At 43.1% G+C, this 20773-nt stretch overlaps 1 long non-coding RNA gene across 1 annotated transcript; it reads left to right on the top strand.

Annotated features, from left to right (window-relative positions):
• Window positions 1-208: 208 nt before the first annotated feature.
• On the top strand, window positions 209-15170 carry LOC125149025 (uncharacterized). The gene is made up of 3 exons (XR_007145783.1): window positions 209-274; window positions 1465-1596; window positions 15047-15170. It is a non-coding gene; the product is annotated as an uncharacterized LOC125149025 (long non-coding RNA).
• Window positions 15171-20773: the final 5603 nt, after the last annotated feature.

The raw sequence follows: 20773 nt of genomic DNA, 5'->3' as shown, positions 1-20773 counted from the left end.
TGGTGACTTTCACAGGGGGCACTTCTCAGAGTGGTGGTGAGGATTCCAGCAGAGGACATGTGCAGAGCTGTAGAGCCTGACATTTAGTTACCACTCGTGAGCAGTGATGCTGTGGTCATGGCCGTGGTAATGACGCTGAGCAGACAGGTCAAGCTTATCTAGGGGCCCCTGGTTGATAATCCTTTGTCTTTGTGATCTTTTCCTCCAGTGCCTGTGTCATGAGGTTCTCGGGTTCCTGAGTTCTGAGTACTGTGCTTTGAACTGGGGATCAGAGGTAAGACCGACATGGTCTGTATCTTCAGATCGCTCATAGTCTCTCCTTGGCAGCAGGAAATGGAGGGATTTCCTTTGGGTTTTCATTGTCAGGGTTTGACCTTCGTAGGGAACCGTATAGAGTAAGATAAATGCTGGAGCTGGGAGGGGCCATTGTTTCTGTACTGGTTAGGATGCTTTCAGGGACAGAAGCACAGAACCGAAGCCAAAGCAGGTTCAGCAAAGCAAGGAATTTGTTTTGCTGGATAACTGAAAAGTTTAGCACTTGGTGAGCAGTGGTGCCAGGCTGCTCCCCCACTCCAGTCATCATCAAGAGGAAAAATACAACTCTCTGTCCAACAGACAGTTGGGCTATCCCCCAAATTCCCAACATTCTCTCCAATCAAACCAACTTAGTCATGGGCCAGTTTTGAACCACTCCGTAGGACCATATGGACAGGATGTGCTGTTTGACCTAAGGGATTTAGTGCCTATCCTGGGGTCAAGGCATAGGGTTTTTTCCACATAGATCTCTTGTCAGGTGATTTCCCTTGCCCCTCCCTTTCCTTGGGGGAAAAACAAGCTCAGAGAAGCTAAGTGACTTGCCTGCTGCCACTCAGCACGTGAGAAACAGAGCAGGAGCCGGCTGTGGGTCTGGGACTGTGCACTCCTGCTGCTTTGCCTTGGTTCCAGAAACATCTTCTCAAAAAGGTGCCCATTTCAAAGGGTTGGAGAAACCTCCCACGCTGGGAGACGTGAATATACAAGGGACGTTAAATGACACTGTGCTTGGCTTCTTTAATTAGCTAAACTTCATTATTTATTGCTTATTGGTAACAGATTGAAAATCAGGCAGATTTCTCCCTGGCAGGACTGTGTCTTAGGTCTGATCTCTCTGGGTGACAGTTTGGGGCTCTAACTGAAGGTTTCGGTGATTGGCTTCCTGTCATCAGTGCCAGTGAGTGGGCGCTGCCCGGTGGTGATGAGACCACTGTCCAGCTGGTTGTGGGAGGCACTGATTTGGGAGAAGTGGAGCAGTTAACCTTCATGGGTGAGTATTTCCAGAAGGTGCTGTTTTGGCGTTATTGCCAGTCTCCAGTGTTGAGCATCACAGTGCAAGTTGTCTAAGAGGCACATTTTGCAATGTGCCATTTTAGTGTTTGAGGACAGAGAGCTCAGCTCCAAGAAGTCTTTTTTGATTTCTTCTCTCAGTGCCATAATCTTGGAGTCCTGCAGACTGGATCTCCTAAGGCTAATCACCTGCACGAACTGCTCTGTGGAATTTATTTGCCCTCCCACCCATCTGGCCTTTCCAAGAGCTGACAGCACCGTGGGACAGGTCAGGTGAGTGAACTTAGGAAACGATTTGCCCCTATAGTCACCATGTTCCTCAGGGAAGAACACGTCTTCCAGTGGGCCCCTACCCCCAGTCTTTGGAAATGACCATCCCTACCCGTAAGTGATGCCGTGACCCTTCCTTACTCGTTCATTGAGATACTTGCCAAGTGCCTCCTGTGTGTCAGACACTGGGATATGACACACCAGTATGTAATTTCTTTCACTTAGTGTATGGTAAGCCCAGTGGGGAAGTAGTATCTGCCTGCTTTGCGGCTGGGAAAGGCAGGGCTGGGGCCACCGGGGGCTTTGGGCATGCTCTTTGGAGACCATGTCCTATCCTGGTGTGGGTTCTGGACCCTGTGCTTCCTGCTTCCTCTCCCAAGAACCCTGCACCCTTAAGCAAGTCGGGTCACCTCTCAGAGTCCACATCCCCATCTGTGCATAAAATGATGCCTAACAGGGCCTGGCATGGAACAAGACTGGAGTAAGTGTAACAAATGATCGCAGGTCTGGTGGTTTTACAACAGCACAATACAAATTTATTGTCTCACAGTCATGGAGGCCAGAAGCCTGAAATCAAGTTGTGGGCACCAACAGGGTCTGGCTCCATTTAGAGGCTCCAGGGGAGGATCCTTCCTTGATGTCTCTGGTGGGTGCCAGCCACTCAGCTGGCTGTCCCGTCCGTGACCCCCTCTTCTCCTGCCCTGCGCCCTTTGACCCACAGCCACCAGATGGCTGTCCGGTCGAGCAGCTGTGGTGAGGACACTAAGGTTGGGGTTCCTGGTAAAATGCCACTCAGGAGGAGGGGGTCTGCCTTAAAACAAATGGAAGCCTTTAAACTACAAGGAACAGAAAATCCACTGGTATGTTTGTAGCCTGGGATAAATCATTCTCAAAAGTGTGGCAAATGCAGATGCCAGCTCAGCGTAAATAAGGAAAGAGATGAAGGATGAGAAAGAAAATAAAAAGCCTTTATTCCAGAAGAGAGGACAGGGCAAAGAAGAGGGAGCAGCTAAGTTTCTGTTCTAATAGAGAGCGACTGAGTTCAGTCCTCGTGTCTCTGGCACCTTGGGGAAAGTGGGCCATGCCAATTCTCTGCTCCTCATGGCAGGGCTGACAGGCTCAAGAAAATGCAGGGGCCTGGGAGAAAGCCGACAGTTTGCTGTAACGTCCCGACCTCCGTAGTGGGGCTGGCACCCTCTGTTTGGAGTGGCTGGTGAACGGGCCCCGAGGTGCCCTGGAGAGATAAGGAGATGAGGTGCATTCTACAAAGTGGAAAATGGGTTCTGATCAAACATGAGCCCGTGGGAAAGACTGTGAAGTTCTGAGCCACCTGCATCTGCCTTCCTGTTGTTGTCCTAGTGTGGGGAGGTGGGAGGGCGGCATGGGACAGGAGGTTGAGGGGTGGCACTTACTGAGTGCTTACTACTAAGGCAGAGTGGGTACCGCGCTGGGCGGCTTGCAGACATGACGAGGTGGTGAGTGCTGGTTCCATTTTGCAGACCAGGAAACCAAGGCACAAGGATTCTTAGGAAGCGGTGAGACCCAGGTCCGCCTAACCTTAAGACGTCAGATGTTGTGTCTTTCCTCAAGGACCTCCGCAGCCAACACTAATCAGTACAGAGCTTCCAGAGAAGCAGACCCCTCTACCCCTGCCCCAGGTGCCTGAAGTGGTGTCCAGGGTACGGCTTTCTTATTTGTAAGCAGAAATGAAACCCCTGGGAGGAGACATTCCAGAGCCATTTCACTTTTACTTGAACATGAGCAGTGCCTGTTCATGTGCAGATGGGATCACTGCGCTTGCGACAGTAAAAATACCAACCGTGTCATTAGCGGCAACCCTTCTGGGCATGCCCATGCTCTAATGACCTGAGCGTCTTCCCTGCTCTTTACAAGAAGCCGCCTTTCTGCGGCACTCAGTCTTACGGGTTCTTTCCTTCAGAGATGAGCCTGGATTCTTGTTTTGGACCCACATTTCTTGGTGCAGAAGCAGCAGCAAAGAACGAGGCCTGGGATTCAGCCAAACCTGGCTTTGAATTCTTGCTGTATCCGTGAGCACAACACTCAGCCTCTCGAGCCTCTGGCAGGATGGGGGACACCTCCTATTGAGAGCTTGCTCTGGGCATTTTGTGGATAAAAGCCAACAAGTGACTGCATCTTTAAATGCCATTTATCATCATCAGTCCTTTCCAGAATGACCTGGGGCCTCCTTTCCTTCACTGGCCTCAAAAGTCATTTCACTGGGCTGTGGAAATCAAACAGTGGTTCCTCCCCACCAAGAAGAGTTGAATGTTGCCCTGAAATTACCAATAATTTTTCTCTGGCTGTTCCGTCATTGAGCGGAGCAGGAGTTGGCCAAGTTTCTCTGTCAACGCCCAGATAGTATGGGTTTTAGGAAGGTGGTCCACACTGTTTCTGTCACCATTACTAGACTTTGTGGATGTCATGTGAAGGCTGCCGTAGATGGTAAGTGTTGTACAAGCATCCCTGTGTCCAGAGAGAATTTATTTACCAAAGCAGACTGGGATTGGCCCATGGGCCATGGTCTACAGATTCCTGCTCTGTCGAATGGGGAGGTTCTGGGTCTCAGGCTGGAATTGGCAGCATGAATGCTCCAAGGTCTCTGCCCTGGAGGGTCGCCCCAGTGACACACCTACCCTTGCACAGTCAGGGGGGCGGGGGAGTGAGGAGTGTGCTGTTTGCAAGGAGACAGCTTCCAAGGTGATAGACGTGGCAGGAACCTTCTGTTGTCCCTGTAGTCTGATGTCTCCATCAGGTTCACCCAGATGTACCCTCATCCGCTGCTGGGTGATACAGAACTGCTCAGATCTGTCACTCTAACAGCCACAATACCTGTTACTGCTCTTGAGTGCTGCTTAGTGGCCCCAGCTGGGCTCCAAGTGACCCTTGCAGTTGTGTCTGCATCTACATGTACTTGGGGAAGTCCTGCATGCGCTCTCCACTTACCCACAATTCTAGCAAGGGCGGATTCGGATGCTCGTGTTTGCACAAACCTTACACTTTTCTTTGGCATCTCCTGGTTGCTCTGTGCCTCATTTTCTCTGGCCACTCAGTGGGAGATAAGGGTGAAATGAGAATGAATGAGGTGGTTTGTTAGTGGTTTCTTTTTTTATTTAAAAAAAATTTTTTTTTTAATTTTTTTTTCAACGTTTATTTATTTTTGGGACAGAGAGACACAGAGCATGAACGGGGGAGGGGCAGAGAGAGAGGGAGACACAGAATCGGAAACAGGCTCCAGGCTCTGAGCCATCAGCCCAGAGCCTGACGCGGGGCTCGAACTCACGGACCGCGAGATCGTGACCTGGCTGAAGTCGGACGCTTAACCGACTGCGCCACCCAGGCGCCCCAAAAATTTTTTTAAATTTACATCCAAATTAGCATATAGTGCAACAATGATTTCAGAAGTAGATTCCTTAGTGCCCCTTATCCATTTAGCCCACTGCCCCTCCCAGAATCCTCAGTTCTCCATATTTATGTCTCTCTTCTGTTTTGTCCCCTTCCCTGTTTTTATTTTTGTTTCCCTTCCCTTATGTTCATCTGTTTTGTCTCTTTAAGTCCTCATATGAGTGAAATCATATGATTTTTGTCTTTCTCTAATTTCACTTAGCATAATACCCTCCAGTTCCATCCACATAGTTGCAAATGGGAAGATTTCATTCTTTTTGATTGCTGAGTAATACTCCATTGTATATATATACTACATCTTCTTTATCCATTCATGGTTCGATGGACATTTGGGCTCTTTCCATACTTTGGCTATTGTTGATGTGCTGCTATAAACATGGGGGTGCATGTGTCCCTTCGAAACAGCACACCTGTATCCCGTGGATAAATGGCTGGTAGTGCAATAGCTGGGTCGTAGGGTAGTTCTATTTCTAGTTTTTTTTTTTTTTTGCTATTTATTTTTTTTTATGAAATTTATTGACAAATTGGTTTCCATACAACACCCAGTGCTCATCCCAAAAGGTGCCCTCCTCAATACCCATCACCCACCCTCTCCTCCCTCCCACCCCCCATCAACCCTCAGTTTGTTCTCAGTTTTTTTTTTTTTTTTTTTTTTTTTTTTTGAACCAAATGAGCACTTTATTTTTTTTTTTTTTTTTTTTTTTTTTTTATGAAATGTATTGACAAATTGGTTTCCATACAACACCCAGTGCTCATCCCAAAAGGTGCCCTCCTCAATACCCATCACCCACCCTCTCCTCCCTCCCACCCCCCATCAACCCTCAGTTTGTTCTCAGTTTTTAAGTCTCTTATGCTTTGGCTCTCTCCCATTCTAACCTCTTTTTTTTTTTTTTTCCTTCCCCTCCCCCATGGGTTCCTGTGAAGTTTCTCAGGATCCACATAAGAGTGAAACCATATGGTATCTGTCTTTCTCTGTATGGCTTATTTCACTTAGCATCACACTCTCCAGTTCCATCCACGTTGCTACAAAAGGCCATATTTCATTTTTTCTCATTGCCACGTAATATTCCATTGTGTATATAAACCACAATTTCTTTATCCATTCATCAGTTGATGGACATTTAGGCTCTTTCCATAATTTGGCTATTGTTGAGAGTGCTGCTATGAACATTGGGGTACACGTGGCCCTATGCATCAGTGCTCCTGTATCCCTTGGATAAATTCCTAGCAGTGCTATTGCTGGGTCATAGGGTAGGTCTATTTTTAATTTTCTGAGGAACCTTCACACTGCTTACCAGAGCGGCTGCACCAATTTGCATTCCCACCAACAGTGCAAGAGGGTTCCCGTTTCTCCACATCCTCTCCAGCATCTATAGTCTCCTGATTTGTTCATTTTGGCCACTCTGACTGGCGTGAGGTGATACCTGAGTGTGGTTTTGATTTGTATTTCCCTGATAAGGAGTGACGCTGAACATCTTTTCATGTGCCTGTTGGCCATCCGGATGTCTTCTTTAGAGAAGTGTCTATTGATGTTTTCTGCCCATTTCTTCACTGGGTTATTTGTTTTTTGGGTGTGGAGTTTGGTGAGCTCTTTATAGATTTTGGATACTAGCCCTTTGTCCGATATGTCATTTGCGAATATCTTTTCCCATTCCGTTGGTTGCCTTTTAGTTTTGTTGGTTGTTTCCTTTGCTGTGCAGAAGCTTTTTATCTTCATAAGGTCCCAGTAATTCACTTTTGCTTTTAATTCCCTTGCCTTTGGGGATGTGTCGAGTAAGAGATTGCTACGGCTGAGGTCAGAGAGGTCTTTTCCTGCTTTCTCCTCTAAGGTTTTGATGGTTTCCTGTCTCACATTTAGGTCCTTTATCCATTTTGAGTTTATTTTTGTGAATGGTGTGAGAAAGTGGTCTAGTTTCAATCTTCTGCATGTTGCTGTCCAGTTCTCCCAGCACCATTAGTTAAAGAGACTGTCTTTTTTCCATTGGATGTTCTTTCCTGCTTTGTCAAATATGAGTTGGCCATCCGTTTGTGGGTCTAGTTCTGGGGTTTCTATTCTATTCCATTGGTCTATGTGTCTGTTTTGGTGCCAATACCATGCTGTCTTGATGATGACAGCTTTGTAGTAGAGGCTAAAGTCTGGGATTGTGATGCCTCCTGCTTTGGTCTTCTTCTTCAAAATTCCTTTGGATATTCGGGGCCTTTTGTGGTTCCATATGAATTTTAGGATTGCTTGTTCTAGTTTCGAGAAGAATGCTGGTGCAATTTTGATTGGGATTGCATTGAATGTGTAGATAGCTTTGGGTAGTATTGACATTTTGACAATATTTATTTTTCCAATCCATGAGCAGGGAATGTCTTTCCATTTCTTTAAATCTTCTTCAATTTCCTTCATAAGCTTTCTATAGTTTTCAGCATACAGATCTTGTACATCTTTGGTTAGATTTATTCCTAGGTATTTTATGCTTCTTGGTGCAATTGTGAATGGGATCAGTTTCTTTATTTGTCTTTCTGTTGCTTCATTGTTAGTGTATAAGAATGCAACTGATTTCTGTACATTGATTTTGTATCCTGCAACTTTGCTGAATTCATGTATCAGTTCTAGCAGACTTTTGGTGGAGTCTATCGGGTTTTCCATGTATAATATCATGTCTTCTGCAAAAAGCGAAAGCTTGACTTCATCTTTGCCAATTTTGATGCCTTTGATATCCTTTTGTTGTCTGATTGCTGATGCTAGAACTTCCAGCACTATGTTAAACAGCAGCGGTGAGAGTGGGCATCCTTGTCGTGTTCCTGATCTCAGGGAAAAAGCTCTTAGTTTTTCCCCGTTGAGGATGATGTTAGCTGTGGGCTTTTCATAAATGGCTTTTATGATCTTTAAGTATGTTCCTTCTATCCCGACTTTCTCAAGGGTTTTTATTAAGAAAGGGTGCTGGATTTTGTCGAAGGCCTTTTCTGCATCGATTGACAGGATCATATGGTTCTTCTCTCTTTTTTTGTTAATGTGATGTATCACGTTGATTGATTTGCGAATGTTGAACCAGCCCTGCCTCCCAGGAATTAATCCCACTTGATCATGGTGAATAATTCTTTTTATATGCCGTTGAATTCGATTTGCTAGTACCTTATTGAGAATTTTTGCATCCATCTTCATCAGGGATATTGGCTTGTAGTTCTCTTTTTTTACTGGGTCTCTGTCTGGTTTAGGAATCAAAGTAATACTGGCTTCATAGAATGAGTCTGGAAGTTTTCCTTCCCTTTCTATTTCTTGGAATAGCTTGAGAAGGATAGGTATTATCTCTGCTTTAAACGTCTGGTAGAACTTCCCTGGGAAGCCATCTGGTCCTGGACTCTTATTTGTTGGGAGATTTTTGATAACCGATTCAATTTCTTCGCTGGTTATGGGTCTGTTCAAGCTTTCTATTTCCTCCTGATTGAGTTTTGGAAGAGTGTGGGTGCTTAGGAATTTGTCCATTTCTTCCAGGTTGTCCAATTTGTTGGCATATAATTTTTCATAGTATTCCCTGATAATTGTTTGTATCTCTGAGGGATTGGTTGTAATAATTCCATTTTCATTCATGATTTTATCTAGTTGGGTCATCTCCCTTTTCTTTTTGAGAAGCCTGGCTAGAGGCTAATCAATTTTGTTTATTTTTTCAAAAAACCAACTCTTGGTTTCGTTGATCTGCTCTACTGTTTTTTTAGATTCTATATTGTTTATTTATGTTCTGATCTTTATTATTTCTCTTTTTCTTCTGGGTGTGGGGTGCCTTTGCTGTTCTACTTCTAGTTCCTTTAGGTGTGCTGTTAGATTTTGTATTTGGGATTTTTCTTGTTTCTTGAGATAGGCCTGGATTGCAATGTATTTTCCTCTCAGGACTGCCTTTGCTACATCCCAAAGCGTTTGGATTGTTGCATTTTCATTTTCGTTTGTTTCCATATATTTTTTAATTTCTTCCCTAATTCCTGTCTAATCCATTCATTCTTTAGTAGGGTGTTCTTAACCTCCATGCTTTTGGAGGTTTTCCAGACTTTTTCCTGTGGTTGATTTCAAGCTTCATAGCATTGTCGTCCGAAAGTATGCATGGTATGATCTCACCTCTTTTATACTTATGAAGGGCTGTTTTGTGACCCAGTATGTGATCTATCTTGGAGAATGTTCCATGTGCACTCGAGAAGAAAGTATATTCTGTTGCTTTGGGATGCAGAGTTCTAAATATATCTGTCAAGTCCATCTGATCCAATGTCTCATTCAGGGCCCTTGTTTCTTTATTGACCGTGTGTCTAGATGATCTATCCATTTCTGTAAGTGGTGTATTAAAGTCCCCTGCAATTACCACATTCTTATCAATAAGGTTGCTTATGTTTATGAGTAATTGTTTTATATATTTGGGGGCTCCGGTATTCGGTGCATAGACATTTATAATTGTTAGCTCTTCCTGATGGATAGACCCTGTAACTATTATATAATGTCCTTCTTCATCTCTTGTTACAGCCTTTAATTTAAAGTCTAGTTTGTCTGATATAAGTATGGCTACTCCAGCTTTCTTTTGGCTTCCAGTCGCATGATAAATAGTTCTCCATCCCCTCACTCTCAATCTAAAGGTGTCCTCAGGTCTAAAATGAGTCTCTTGTAGACAGCAAATAGATGGGTCTTGTTTTTTTATCCATTCTGATACCCTATGTCTTTTGGTTGGCGCATTTAATCCATTTACATTCAGTGTTATTATAGAAAGATACGGGTTTAGAGTCATTGTGATGTCTGTATGTTTTATGCTTATAGTGATGTCTCTGGGACTTTGTCTCACAGGGTCCCCCTTAGGATCTCTTGTAGGGCTGGTTTAGTGGTGACAAATTCCTTCAGTTTTTGTTTGTTTAGGAAGACCTTTATCTCTCCTTCTATTCTAAATGACAGACTTGCTGGATAAAGGATTCTTGGCTGCATATTTTTTCTGTCTAGCACCCTGAAAATCTCGTGCCAATTCTTTCTGGCCTGCCAAGTTTCAAAAGAGAGATCAGTCAGGAGTCTTATAGGTCTCCCTTTATATGTGAGGGCACGTTTACCCCTTGCTGCTTTCAGAATTTTCTCCTTATCCTTGTATTTTGCCAGTTTCACTATGATATGTATCCCAGAAGACCGATTCAAGTTACATCTGAAGGGAGTTCTCTGTGCCTCTTGGATTTCAATGCCTTTTTCCTTCCCCAGTTCAGGGATGTTCTCAGCTATTATTTCTTCAAGTACCCCTTCAGCACCTTTCCCTCTCTCTTCCTCCTCTGGGATACCAATTATGCATATATTATTTCTTTTTAGTGTATCACTTAATTCTCTAATTTTCCCCTCATACTCCTGGATTTTTTTATCTCTTTTTTTTTTTAATTTTTTTTTTTTTTCAACGTTTATTTATTTTTGGGACAGAGAGAGACAGAGCATGAACGGGGGAGGGGCAGAGAGAGAGGGAGACACAGAATGGGAAGCAGGCTCCAGGCTCCGAGCCATCAGCCCAGAGCCCGACGCGGGGCTCGAACTCACGGACCACGAGATCGTGACCTGGCTGAAGTCGGACGCTCAACCGACTGCGCCACCCAGGCGCCCCTATCTCTCTTTTTCTCAGCTTCCTCTTTTTCCATAACTTTATCTTCTAGTTCACCTATTCTCTCCTCTGCCTCTTCAAGCCGAGCTGTGGTGGTTTCCATTTTGTTATGCATTTCGTTTAAAGCGTTTTTCAGCTCCTCGTGACTGTTCCTTAGTCCCTTGATCTCTGTAGCAAGAGATTCTCTGCTGTCCTGTATACTGTTTTCAAGCCCAGCGATTAATTTTATGACTATTATTCTAAATTCACTTTCTGTTATGTTATTTAAGTCCTTTTTGATCAGCTCATAGCTGTTGTTATTTCCTGGAGATTCTTCTGAGGGGAATTCTTCCGCTTGGTCATTTTGGACAGTCCCTGGCGTGGTGAGGACCTGCAGGGCACTTCCCCTGTGCTGTGGTGTATAACTGGAGTTGGTGGGCGGGGCCGCAGTCAGACCTGATGTCTGCCCCCAGCCCACCGCTGGGGCCACAGACTGGTGTGTGCCTTCTCTTCCCCTCTCCTAGGGGCGGGATTCACTGTGGGTGGTGTGATTCTCCTAGGGGTGGTGTGGCTCGTCTGGGCTACTTGCACCCTGCCAGGCTTGTGATGCTGGGGATCTGGCGTATTAGCTGGGGTGGGTAGGCAAGGTGCTCAGGGGCAGGAGGGGCAGGCTTAGATCGCTTCTCCTTAGGTGATCCACTTCAGGAGGGGCCCTGTGGCAGCGGGAGGGAGTCAGATCCGCTGCCGGAGGTTTGGCTCCACCGAAGCGCAGAGTTGGGTGTTTGCGCGGAGCGAGCAAGTTCCCTGGCAGGAACCGGTTCCCTTTGGGATTTCGGCTGGGGGATGGGCGGGGGAGATGGCGCTGGCGAGTGCCTTTGTTCCCCACCAAACTGAGCTCTGTTGTCAGGGGGCTCAGCAGCTCTCCCTCCCTTTGTCCTCCAGCCTTCCCGCTTTCTGAGCAGAGCTGTTAACTTATGACCTCCCAGACGCTAAGTCGCGCTTGCTGTCGGAACACAGTCCGCCCGGCCCCTCCACTTTTGCAAGCCAGACTCGGGGGCTCTGCTTGGCCGGCGAGCCGCCCCTCCGCCCCGGCTCCCTCCCACCAGTCCGTGGAGCGCGCACCGCCTCGCCGCCCTTCCTACCCTCTTCCGTGGGCCTCTCGTCTGCGTTTGGCTCTGGTGACTCCGTTCTGCTAATCCTCTGGCAGTTTTCTGGGTTATTTAGGCAGGTGTAGATGGAATCTAAGTGATCAGCAGGACGTGCGGTGAGCCCAGCGTCCTAAGCCGCCATCTTGCCGCAACTCCTATTTCTAGTTTTTTGAGGAACCTCCATACTGTTTTCCAGAGTGGCTGCACCAGTTTGCATTCCCATTGTCTGTATATTATCTGATTTTGACTATGATATGCCTTGGTGGTGGTCATTTTCTGTTGAATCTAATGGGAGTTCTCTGTGCTTCCTAGATTTTGAGGTCTGTGTCATTCTCCAGATTTTGAAAGTTTTCCACTACAATTTATTCACATAAACCTTCTGCCCCTTTTCCTCTCTTTTCAACATCTGGGATTCCTATTTTTCAGATATTATTCCTTTTTTTTTTTTGTAAGTCACTGAGTTCTCTACTTCTTGTATTATGCTCTTTTGCCTGTTTCCCTCCTTTTCTCTGCTTCATTATTCTCCACAATTTTATGGTCTGTTTTGCTGATTCACTGCTCTGCTTTGTCCATCCATGCCATTGTGGCATCCACTCGATATTGCATGTCAGTTTTAGCATTTTTAATTTCATCCTAACTAGATTTTATTTCTTCTCTCTCCAGAAATGGATTTTATGCTTTTTCCACCCCACTAGTACTCCTATTATTGTGGTTCTAAATTCTAGTTCAGACATCTTGCTTACAGCTGTGTTGATTAAGCCCCTATCATTTCTTCCTGCTCTTTCTTTTGGGATGAATCCCTCATCTTATTATTTTGGAGGAAGAAAAAAAATTGGTCAAATAAAAAAAATTCAAATAAAGGAAGCTAAATCCTTGGTGTGTTTTGGTTGCCTTGTGAAAGAAGCTTGCTATGTGGGGAAGAAGCTTAGAAATTTGTTAGCAAAGGGATGACTTGAAATAATGGTTAATTTCATGTGTCTCAAAGTTTTCATGAGTAATTGTAAAGATAGCTATGAAGAGCTTTGGTAACCTAAAACTTTGAAGTTTTGCTAAGTTAAATGATAAACTGGGTTGAATTCATTGGTATCTAAGTATTTTCCAAACAAGATGAAATACTAAAGCAATGATTACTGAACATACTTTTGTGCTTTCAGCTTTTTTGCACAGAACCTGAGGATACTTGGGTTTGTTGGTCAATGTGCTGTGTGCTTAATTGAAAGACTGTACTATGGAATAACCTCTGTTTTAAAATTTCAGATCTAGAAAAATTCTGATATAACAGTTCACAATTGGTCACTACTTAGTTTTCACTGGAGCCTAAGGTTTCTAAGAGGTAAAATTCTTCTGCTAAATGTAATTAAGATTGATGGAAATAAGGAAAGCAACTCTGAATTTTTTTAAAAAACATTGTAAAAGGTTCATGAAGGAAAATCTTTGGAAAGGAATTTTATGTGCTGTTGGGACAAGGTTGAAATAAATGTATTTTAAAAAGTACACTGGTATAAGATTCCAATTCTGCTTTTCTCTCTGTTAAAAAAGACAAAGGTTTCTTGGATTGTTGGTCGGCTCTTGATGAAAAAAAAAATGTAAACAAAGTTGTTTTTTTCTTCTCTTTTGTCTCCCTAGAAAACCAAAGTTTATATGTTTTGCCTTTATCAGGTCTTTGGTTACTTAAAAAAGGTTAAAACTTCTCAATATTAAAGGAGCTAAGTTTTACTCACAGCTATATAACCCTACGTATTTGCCTTTAAAATCTTCATGGCACCTTGGTTAAGTAAATAAGTTTTAAGTTTTATATTGAACCATAATCCTATTTAGACATGTACTTTAAAACTTTCTGAGGGTTGGGGCACCTGGGTGGCTCATTTGGTTCAGCGTCTGCCTTCAGCTCAGGTCATGATCTCACAGTTTGTTAGTTCGAGCCCTGTGTCGGGCTCTGTGCTGACAGCTCAGAGCCTGGAGCCTGCTTTGGATTCTCGGTTTCCTTCTCTCTCTGGCCCTCCCCCACTTGTGCTCTCTTTCTCTCAAAATAAATAAATGTAAAACTTTCTGAGGGTTTTAACAAACTTCCTCAAGATGTGAATTGTAAATGAAGTCTTTTTGACTAATTAGACTTTTTGTTTGATATGTTAAATTACTTGGAAAGAACTCTCAAATAATGATAAACCTTAGGTTGTATTGCTTGGGTAAATGCTGTAACTGTTCAAATATATATGTGAAATTCCTGCAGTTTTAATATGCTTTGATAAAAAGGTTATCACTTGATATTCTGATTATTGAAGTGTTCTGTGTTACAGAAATAACTGAATTTTCTTGTCAAGTGCATTACAGTCTTTTGTCACTTGCAAAATGAGTTTCATCTTCAAGGAGGTTCATAAAAAGAACTTTTTTAAAAAAACAAATACAGCTTTTTGATATCTTTAAAATCATAAAAGTGAAATGGGCAACAATTTCTAGAACTAAAAAGCTGCATTCAAACTGAACAAAAGATTACTAACATGACACTAAGTGAACTGAAAAAAATTATGATTTTTATGACTTTTGTTTGGAACATTACTGGTTCTCTAATGTTTGCTCTTCCAGATTAGGAAGAGCTCAGGCTCCAGGCTGAGCATGGAGTCTCCTTGGATCTCTCTCTCTCCCCCTCTCTCTGCCTCTGCCCCCTTTCCACAACTTGTGCTCACTCTCTTTAAAATAAAATTAAAAAAAAAATCCCAGTGCAGCTCTTTCTGCCCACGGGTCCTGTCCCTGTCCTATAATAAAATCACCTTTTTGCACCAAAGACATCTCAAGAATTCTTTCTTAGCTGTTCGCTCTCTCAAACCCAAACCTTCAAAAATGTTTTCACATTTCATCAAAAGCATGTATGAACTTGTGAAAATTAGTAATGGGAAACCTTATAAAATGGACACGTGATGTTTTGGTAGGGGCAGCTCTCCCACCCTACCATGGCAAATTAATTGTAGACACAACAGGAAAAGAAGGTCTTGACCTTACAAAGACTTGACCTTGCATGTGGATACTAATTGACTACTGCAGCCAGAGGGAAGAAACTCTTTCCTCACCACCGCCATCTCTGCAACAGCTCAGACAATGAGAAGACACCACATTTCAAACCACCATTTTACTCCAGTGGACTTTTAATAAGCTGTTCCTACTTACCCTTTTTCTCCTTAAAAAAAGCATCCCCCCCGACTTTGTTTCCTGTACTTGCTTATGGTTTTGCCACGGCTTGTATGTCCCAGATTACAATTTTTCATTCCTGAATAAAACCATCTTCTTCTGGTAAAATAACTGGCGGTTTCTATTTTTAAGGTTAACAATTCTTGGTGATCAAAAGTGGGCTCCAGAGAAGACCCCAACTGCTCCAGAGCTGGCTAGCAAACAGGTGCAGTACCCATGGACATTTCTGAGCTGCTTCATGCCTACCCTGGCTGGGGCTTTAAGGACAAGTTTTCTCGGTTTTTCAAGCTCCACACCTCATGTCTCAGTTCTCCAAGATTTATTTGAGATCTATTTACGATGGTTTTTTTTTTTTTAATCATCTCATAGGGTACTCATTTGGCCTTAAGTCTAAAGGAACTGTGCTAGCTTTTGGTCTAGTTACTGTTTTGAATGAGACTGCTCCTAATGGAACTGGACTAGCCCTCAGTCTGAGTCCTTTTCAATATCAGACCTTTCCAGTTGGAACTGTGCCAGTAGGAATTGTGAAGGCCTTTGTTCCTATTTCCCTTTGCAACTGGACTGTTCCCATTGGAACTCTGCCTGTTGGAACTGTGCTAGCTTTCAGTCTATGATCTTTTTGGGGCTCAACTGTTCTCTCTGGAACTGTGCTGGCCTTTGGTCTGATTCCTTCTGGAAATAGGCTGTCCCTGAAAACCTTCTAAGAAATGGGATCCCAGACATCAAAATGCTTTGAGGGCATCCTGCCTACTGGGACTCTGGATGGTTTTATGTTTAAAAACTATGGTCCCTCTCTGTATGCACATTTATAAATAAATAGACTGAATTAACCAGAAATAATTTAGAACTTCAATGGCCATGATGGGGAAATTTCAGTCATTTCAAACTTAATTTTCTCAAAGCTAAACTGGAAAACCAGGGTTCAAAATCGACAAAACTGAATGAGATGCCTATTTCAGTAGGTATTTTGAAGCTTCCAAATGCTATCAAGAATCAAAAATTACATCTCTCCTTGGGGTGCCTGGATGACTCAGTCGGTTGAGCGTCCGACTTCGGCTCAGGTCATGATCTCACGGTTCGTGAGTTTGACCCCGAGTTGGGCTCTGTGCTGACAGCTCACAGCCTGGAGCCTGCTTCAGATTCTGTGTCTCCCTCTCTCTCTTTGCTCCTCCCCTGCTCATACTCTGTCTCTCTCAAAAATAAATCAAGATTAAAAAAATTTTTTTTAAATTATATCTCTCCAAATACAATTTACAATCTAAATGATGCAAGCATAGATTAAAAAGACAAAAAGGGGCTTCTGAGTCCTCTTCTTCCCTTCCCCCACCTTCTCTGTCTACAGAGAGGAGGCAATCACCTTGTGCTCAGGCCACACCTCAGGCCCTGCCTCTGGTACCCATCTTCCTCTGACATAGTGTGTAAGGCCATGACTAAGGCCTCACATTTTTCTTAAGGCTCCTTTCCTGTTGTTTTGTTTTGTTTTGATCTCAGTTGTAATGTCCCCAATTGGCAGCTCATACCAGCTCCTCCAGGGTCCCTTCCAGGGCAATAGCCAATTTTTGCATCTTCCTCTGAATATCTGGGGGCAAATGAGTGACAAATTTGTCATTTAAAATCATCTCAGCCTCAGGGGTGTCAGGGGAGATAGCCATATATTTAATGAGAGCCTCCCTAAACCTCTCTAGGAAGGCCATTGGGCTCCCATTTTGTGTTTGTAAAATAGTGGCTAATTTAACATAATTTAAGGGCTTAACCTTAGACCTCCTTAATGTTTCTAAAGCACAAGCTTGGAAGTGGTGGCAATACCATTTCTTAATGGGATGGTCATAGTCTCAATTAGGATCTTGGGATGTAATTACCTGGACCCCAGTAGGAAACCAAAAGTTCCCTATAGGGCCTCCAACCCCATGATAATTAGCGAGTTGTCTTTATCTTTTTCTTTCAGAATTTATGGATCAAAATCATCCCAACTTTTCAGAATGCATCCCACAGGAGTATTGACCTTGGTTGGAGAATTGCCCATCTATAGGAAAAGGAGGAAGAGGCATCCCTTATCTTAATTTTCCCATAGCTGGCCAGGAGAAGCTTCATGTCCTGATCCTGATAGTTGGACAGGAGAAGAAGCCTCATCTCCTGGCCCTGCATTTTGCCTGGCTACTCCACTGGCAGCCAAAAGCTTTGTCAGTCTCATGAGGTGCTGGGAGCAGTCACTCTTGTCCAGGATGACCCTACCTCCAAGAACTGACCTTGTCTTCCCTGATTTCTCCTATCGCTCTGTTTTCTGCCTGCAGGATTTTGGGGGTATCGACTACGACCAAGCAAGACTTCCCTGGTTTAGAAGGATGCACTAATTTTATTTTGGCCCAAGAATAATCTTTACAAATATATTTTAAAAGGCTTGTGAAAACCATTTTTTGTAAGGATAAAATTGGCTCCCCAGAGGACTAAAAGGGCCCAAGTAGAGGTCTATTTCCTTTCCTTTTTCAGCAGTGCCCACAGAAATGTGTTCTAGCCATTTAGAGTATCTAGGATGTTACAAATTGGAGGACACTGGGCTAAGTGTAGCAAAATGGCTCCTATGTATTCTAGTAAAAGCCCTTTATATATTATAGTGATCTATCCCTTAAATGACACAGGCATCCATTCCTGTTTGAAACAGAAACAACCCAAATATGGAGCATTTGGAGTCTGGCAGCGAGGACATTGTCACCATCTCCCCAGCCTTTGGATCAAAGGAGGGGAAATTTCAAGGCTTGAGTAAAACAAATCAAAAGGGCATGCTGTCCTGCTTTTTTGGTTAAAATCACATTCTCCCCCATCTTTTTGGGCAGACAGAAGTGGGGGGAAAACCTTTGTTTACCTTTTTTTTTTTTAGTCAAAAGCATACTGACAATCCAAGAAACCTTTGCTTTTTTAACAGATACTAGGGCAGAATTTTAATCTTATACCAGTGTACTTTTAAAATCCATTTATTTTAACCTTAGTCCATCCTGAGCACATATAAAATTTATTTCCAAAGATTTCCCTTCACAAACCTTCTACAACTTTCCTTTCCTTTCAGATTGTGACCTAAGCCCCTTTTCTCCAAACAACCAGTCTCATTTGGGACAAAATTACCTTCTTTTACCTTCAACAAAAATGTATTCCCCTTCCTTACATATATCCTACTTTTCTACATAGTAACTTTCTTATCAGTCTTAATTACATTAAGCAGAATTTTTTTTTCAACGTTTTTATTTATTTTTGGGACAGAGAGAGACAGAGCATGAACGGGGAGGGGCAGAGAGAGAGGGAGACACAGAATCGGAAACAGGCTCCAGGCTCCGAGCCATCAGCCCAGAGCCCGACGTGGGGCTCGAACTCAGGGACCGCGAGATCGTGACCTGGCTGAAGTCAGACGCTTAACCAACTGCGCCACCCAGGCGCCCCACATTAAGCAGAATTTTAACTCTTAAGAAACCTTAGTCTCCAATGAAAACTAAGTAGTAACCAATTGTGAACTGTTACAGAATTCGGCAGATGGCAAAATTATCAATTAAGCAAAAGCATGTTTTCCAAAAGACCCAAATATCCTTTGTTTCTGTGCAATAAGAAGTAAAAAGCACAAACCTATGTTTAGCAATCAATGCTTTAGCACTTTATCTTGTTTGGAAAAGACCTAGATGTCCAATGAATTCAATTTCAATTTATCATGCTAGCAAAACTTCTAAGTTTCAGGTTGCCAAAGACTTTGAAAGCTATCTTAACAATTACCCATGAAAACTTTAAGAATTAACCATCATTTTAAGTCACCCTTTTGCGAACAAACTGCAACAGAGATAACATAAGCTAATTTGACCTTCAGTAAACCTAGATAGAATAAAAAGTTTTCTATTTAATCCTGACTCTATTTTTAATTAAACCAACAAACTTTAATTCATTTAAATACCAAAGTTTCTCTTGCATCCGCTTAAAAGACAATCAGTTTGTTCCCTATTGTCAGTTTTTACCTGGGACACTGGTGGGGAGATCTGAAGTGGTGGCCCAAGGGAATGCTCTTCGCTCCCTGACATCAGAGGGTGGGAGGAGAAACCAATGATGCCTGAGGCACTGAGGATGGTATAGCAACCAGTTATGCAGGCCTCACCCAAGGTGGTGCAGAAACAGGAGAAGGGGGAGGGGAAGGCAGAAGAGGCAAGATTCTGCCTAAAAGCCTAAGGCAGATAAAAGCCCAGAGAGCAGACAGAGGGGTCTCCTGGTCCTAAAGTCTGTCAACTTGAACAGATGAGCAGACGCCAGGCTTTTCCACCAAGTGGAATTAGGCAGTACATGTTGGGCTAGAGAAGACAGAGAACTTTCCCCGATTAAAAGGAGTTTCAGCAGTGGCTTGGGAATATTCTTTAAAGTCTCCATTCCGAGGCAGACTAATTAGAGATAGTTGGCTCTAATCACCATAGTCAATGACCCAGGAAGTGAATGAGGAAGAAGCCCCCACATACAGTTAGAGTAACTAGGGATGTGCTCAGGATGGACTAAGAATGTATTAGGAAAAACAGAGAGTGTTAGAGTCCCATTTGTTAGGGATGGCCTGTCTTTTTTCTTTCCTCAGTACCCTGGGTTAGGTTTTGGAACACTTCTATATATTGATCAGGGTTGTCTGCAACTTTGCTTAGGTTCTTTTTATTTGCTTAGAATCTTGCAAGGAAAATGGAACTTTCATGAGACCAAATTCACCATGAAGCATTTTAGTCAATAGATACATTGAATGTGCCTTCCTTTCAAGGGGAAGATTTTTCATCTCTGACAATCCTGGATAAGGAGGGCATGAGTGTCTAACAGGTAGCTTTTCCTGAGAAGAGCCCTCAGAGGACAAGTCTGCAAGAACTTGCTTTTCTCAGCCCCTTTAAAGGCCAGAAGGTTGGCACCTAACTTACAAGTCTTATATCAGGAAATTTTGACCATTCACCCTCTCTTTTACAATATAGATCTAACACGGCAGCCCCAAACCTCTGGGATGAAGCAAAGGCAGTCATAAGAGGGAAGTATATAGCAAGCCAGGCCTTCCTAAAGAAGGAAGAAAGGTCTCAAATACACAACCTAACCTTACACCTTAAAGAGCTGGAGAAAGAACAGAAAATAAAGCCCAAAATAGGCAGCAGAAAGGAAAAAATAAAGATTTGAGCAGAAACCAATGATACCAAAGTCAAGAAAACAGTAGGACAGATCAATGAAACCAGGAGCTTGTTCCTTGAAAGAAGTAACAAAATTGCTAAACCCCTAGCCAGATTAATCACAATGAAAAAGGAAAGGACCCAAATAAATAAAATTAAGAATTAAAGAGGAGAGATCACAACCAACACTGCAGAAATAAAAAGCAATCTTAAGAGAATATTATGAGCAATTATATTCCGTTTAATTGAGAAATGTGGAAGAAATGGATAAATTCCTAGAAACATATAAGCTACCAAAAGTGGAACAGGAAGAAATAGAAACTTTGAACCCATCACCAGTAAAGAAAGTGGATTATTAATCAAAAATCTCCCAAAAAAACAAGAGTCCAGGGCCGGATGGCTTTCCAGTGGACCTCTACCAAATATTTAAAGAAGAGTTAACATCTATTCATGTGAAGCTTTCCCAAAAAATAGAAATGGAAGGCAAGCTACCAAACTCATTCCACGAGGCCAGCATTACCTTGATTCCAAAACCAGACAAAGACCCCACTTAAAAGGAGGACTACAGACCAATTTTCCTGATGAAAATGGATGCAAAAATTCTCAACGAGATACCAGCCAAGCAGATCCAACAATACATTACAAGAATTATTCACCACGATCAAGTGGGATTTGTACCTGGGACACAGGGCTGGTTCAATATCTGCAA

The sequence above is a fragment of the Prionailurus viverrinus genome, chromosome A2 (assembly GCF_022837055.1).
Source record: "Prionailurus viverrinus isolate Anna chromosome A2, UM_Priviv_1.0, whole genome shotgun sequence".
Classification (NCBI taxonomy): Eukaryota; Metazoa; Chordata; class Mammalia; order Carnivora; family Felidae; genus Prionailurus; species Prionailurus viverrinus.
This window is presented reverse-complemented; position numbering and strand designations above follow the sequence as displayed.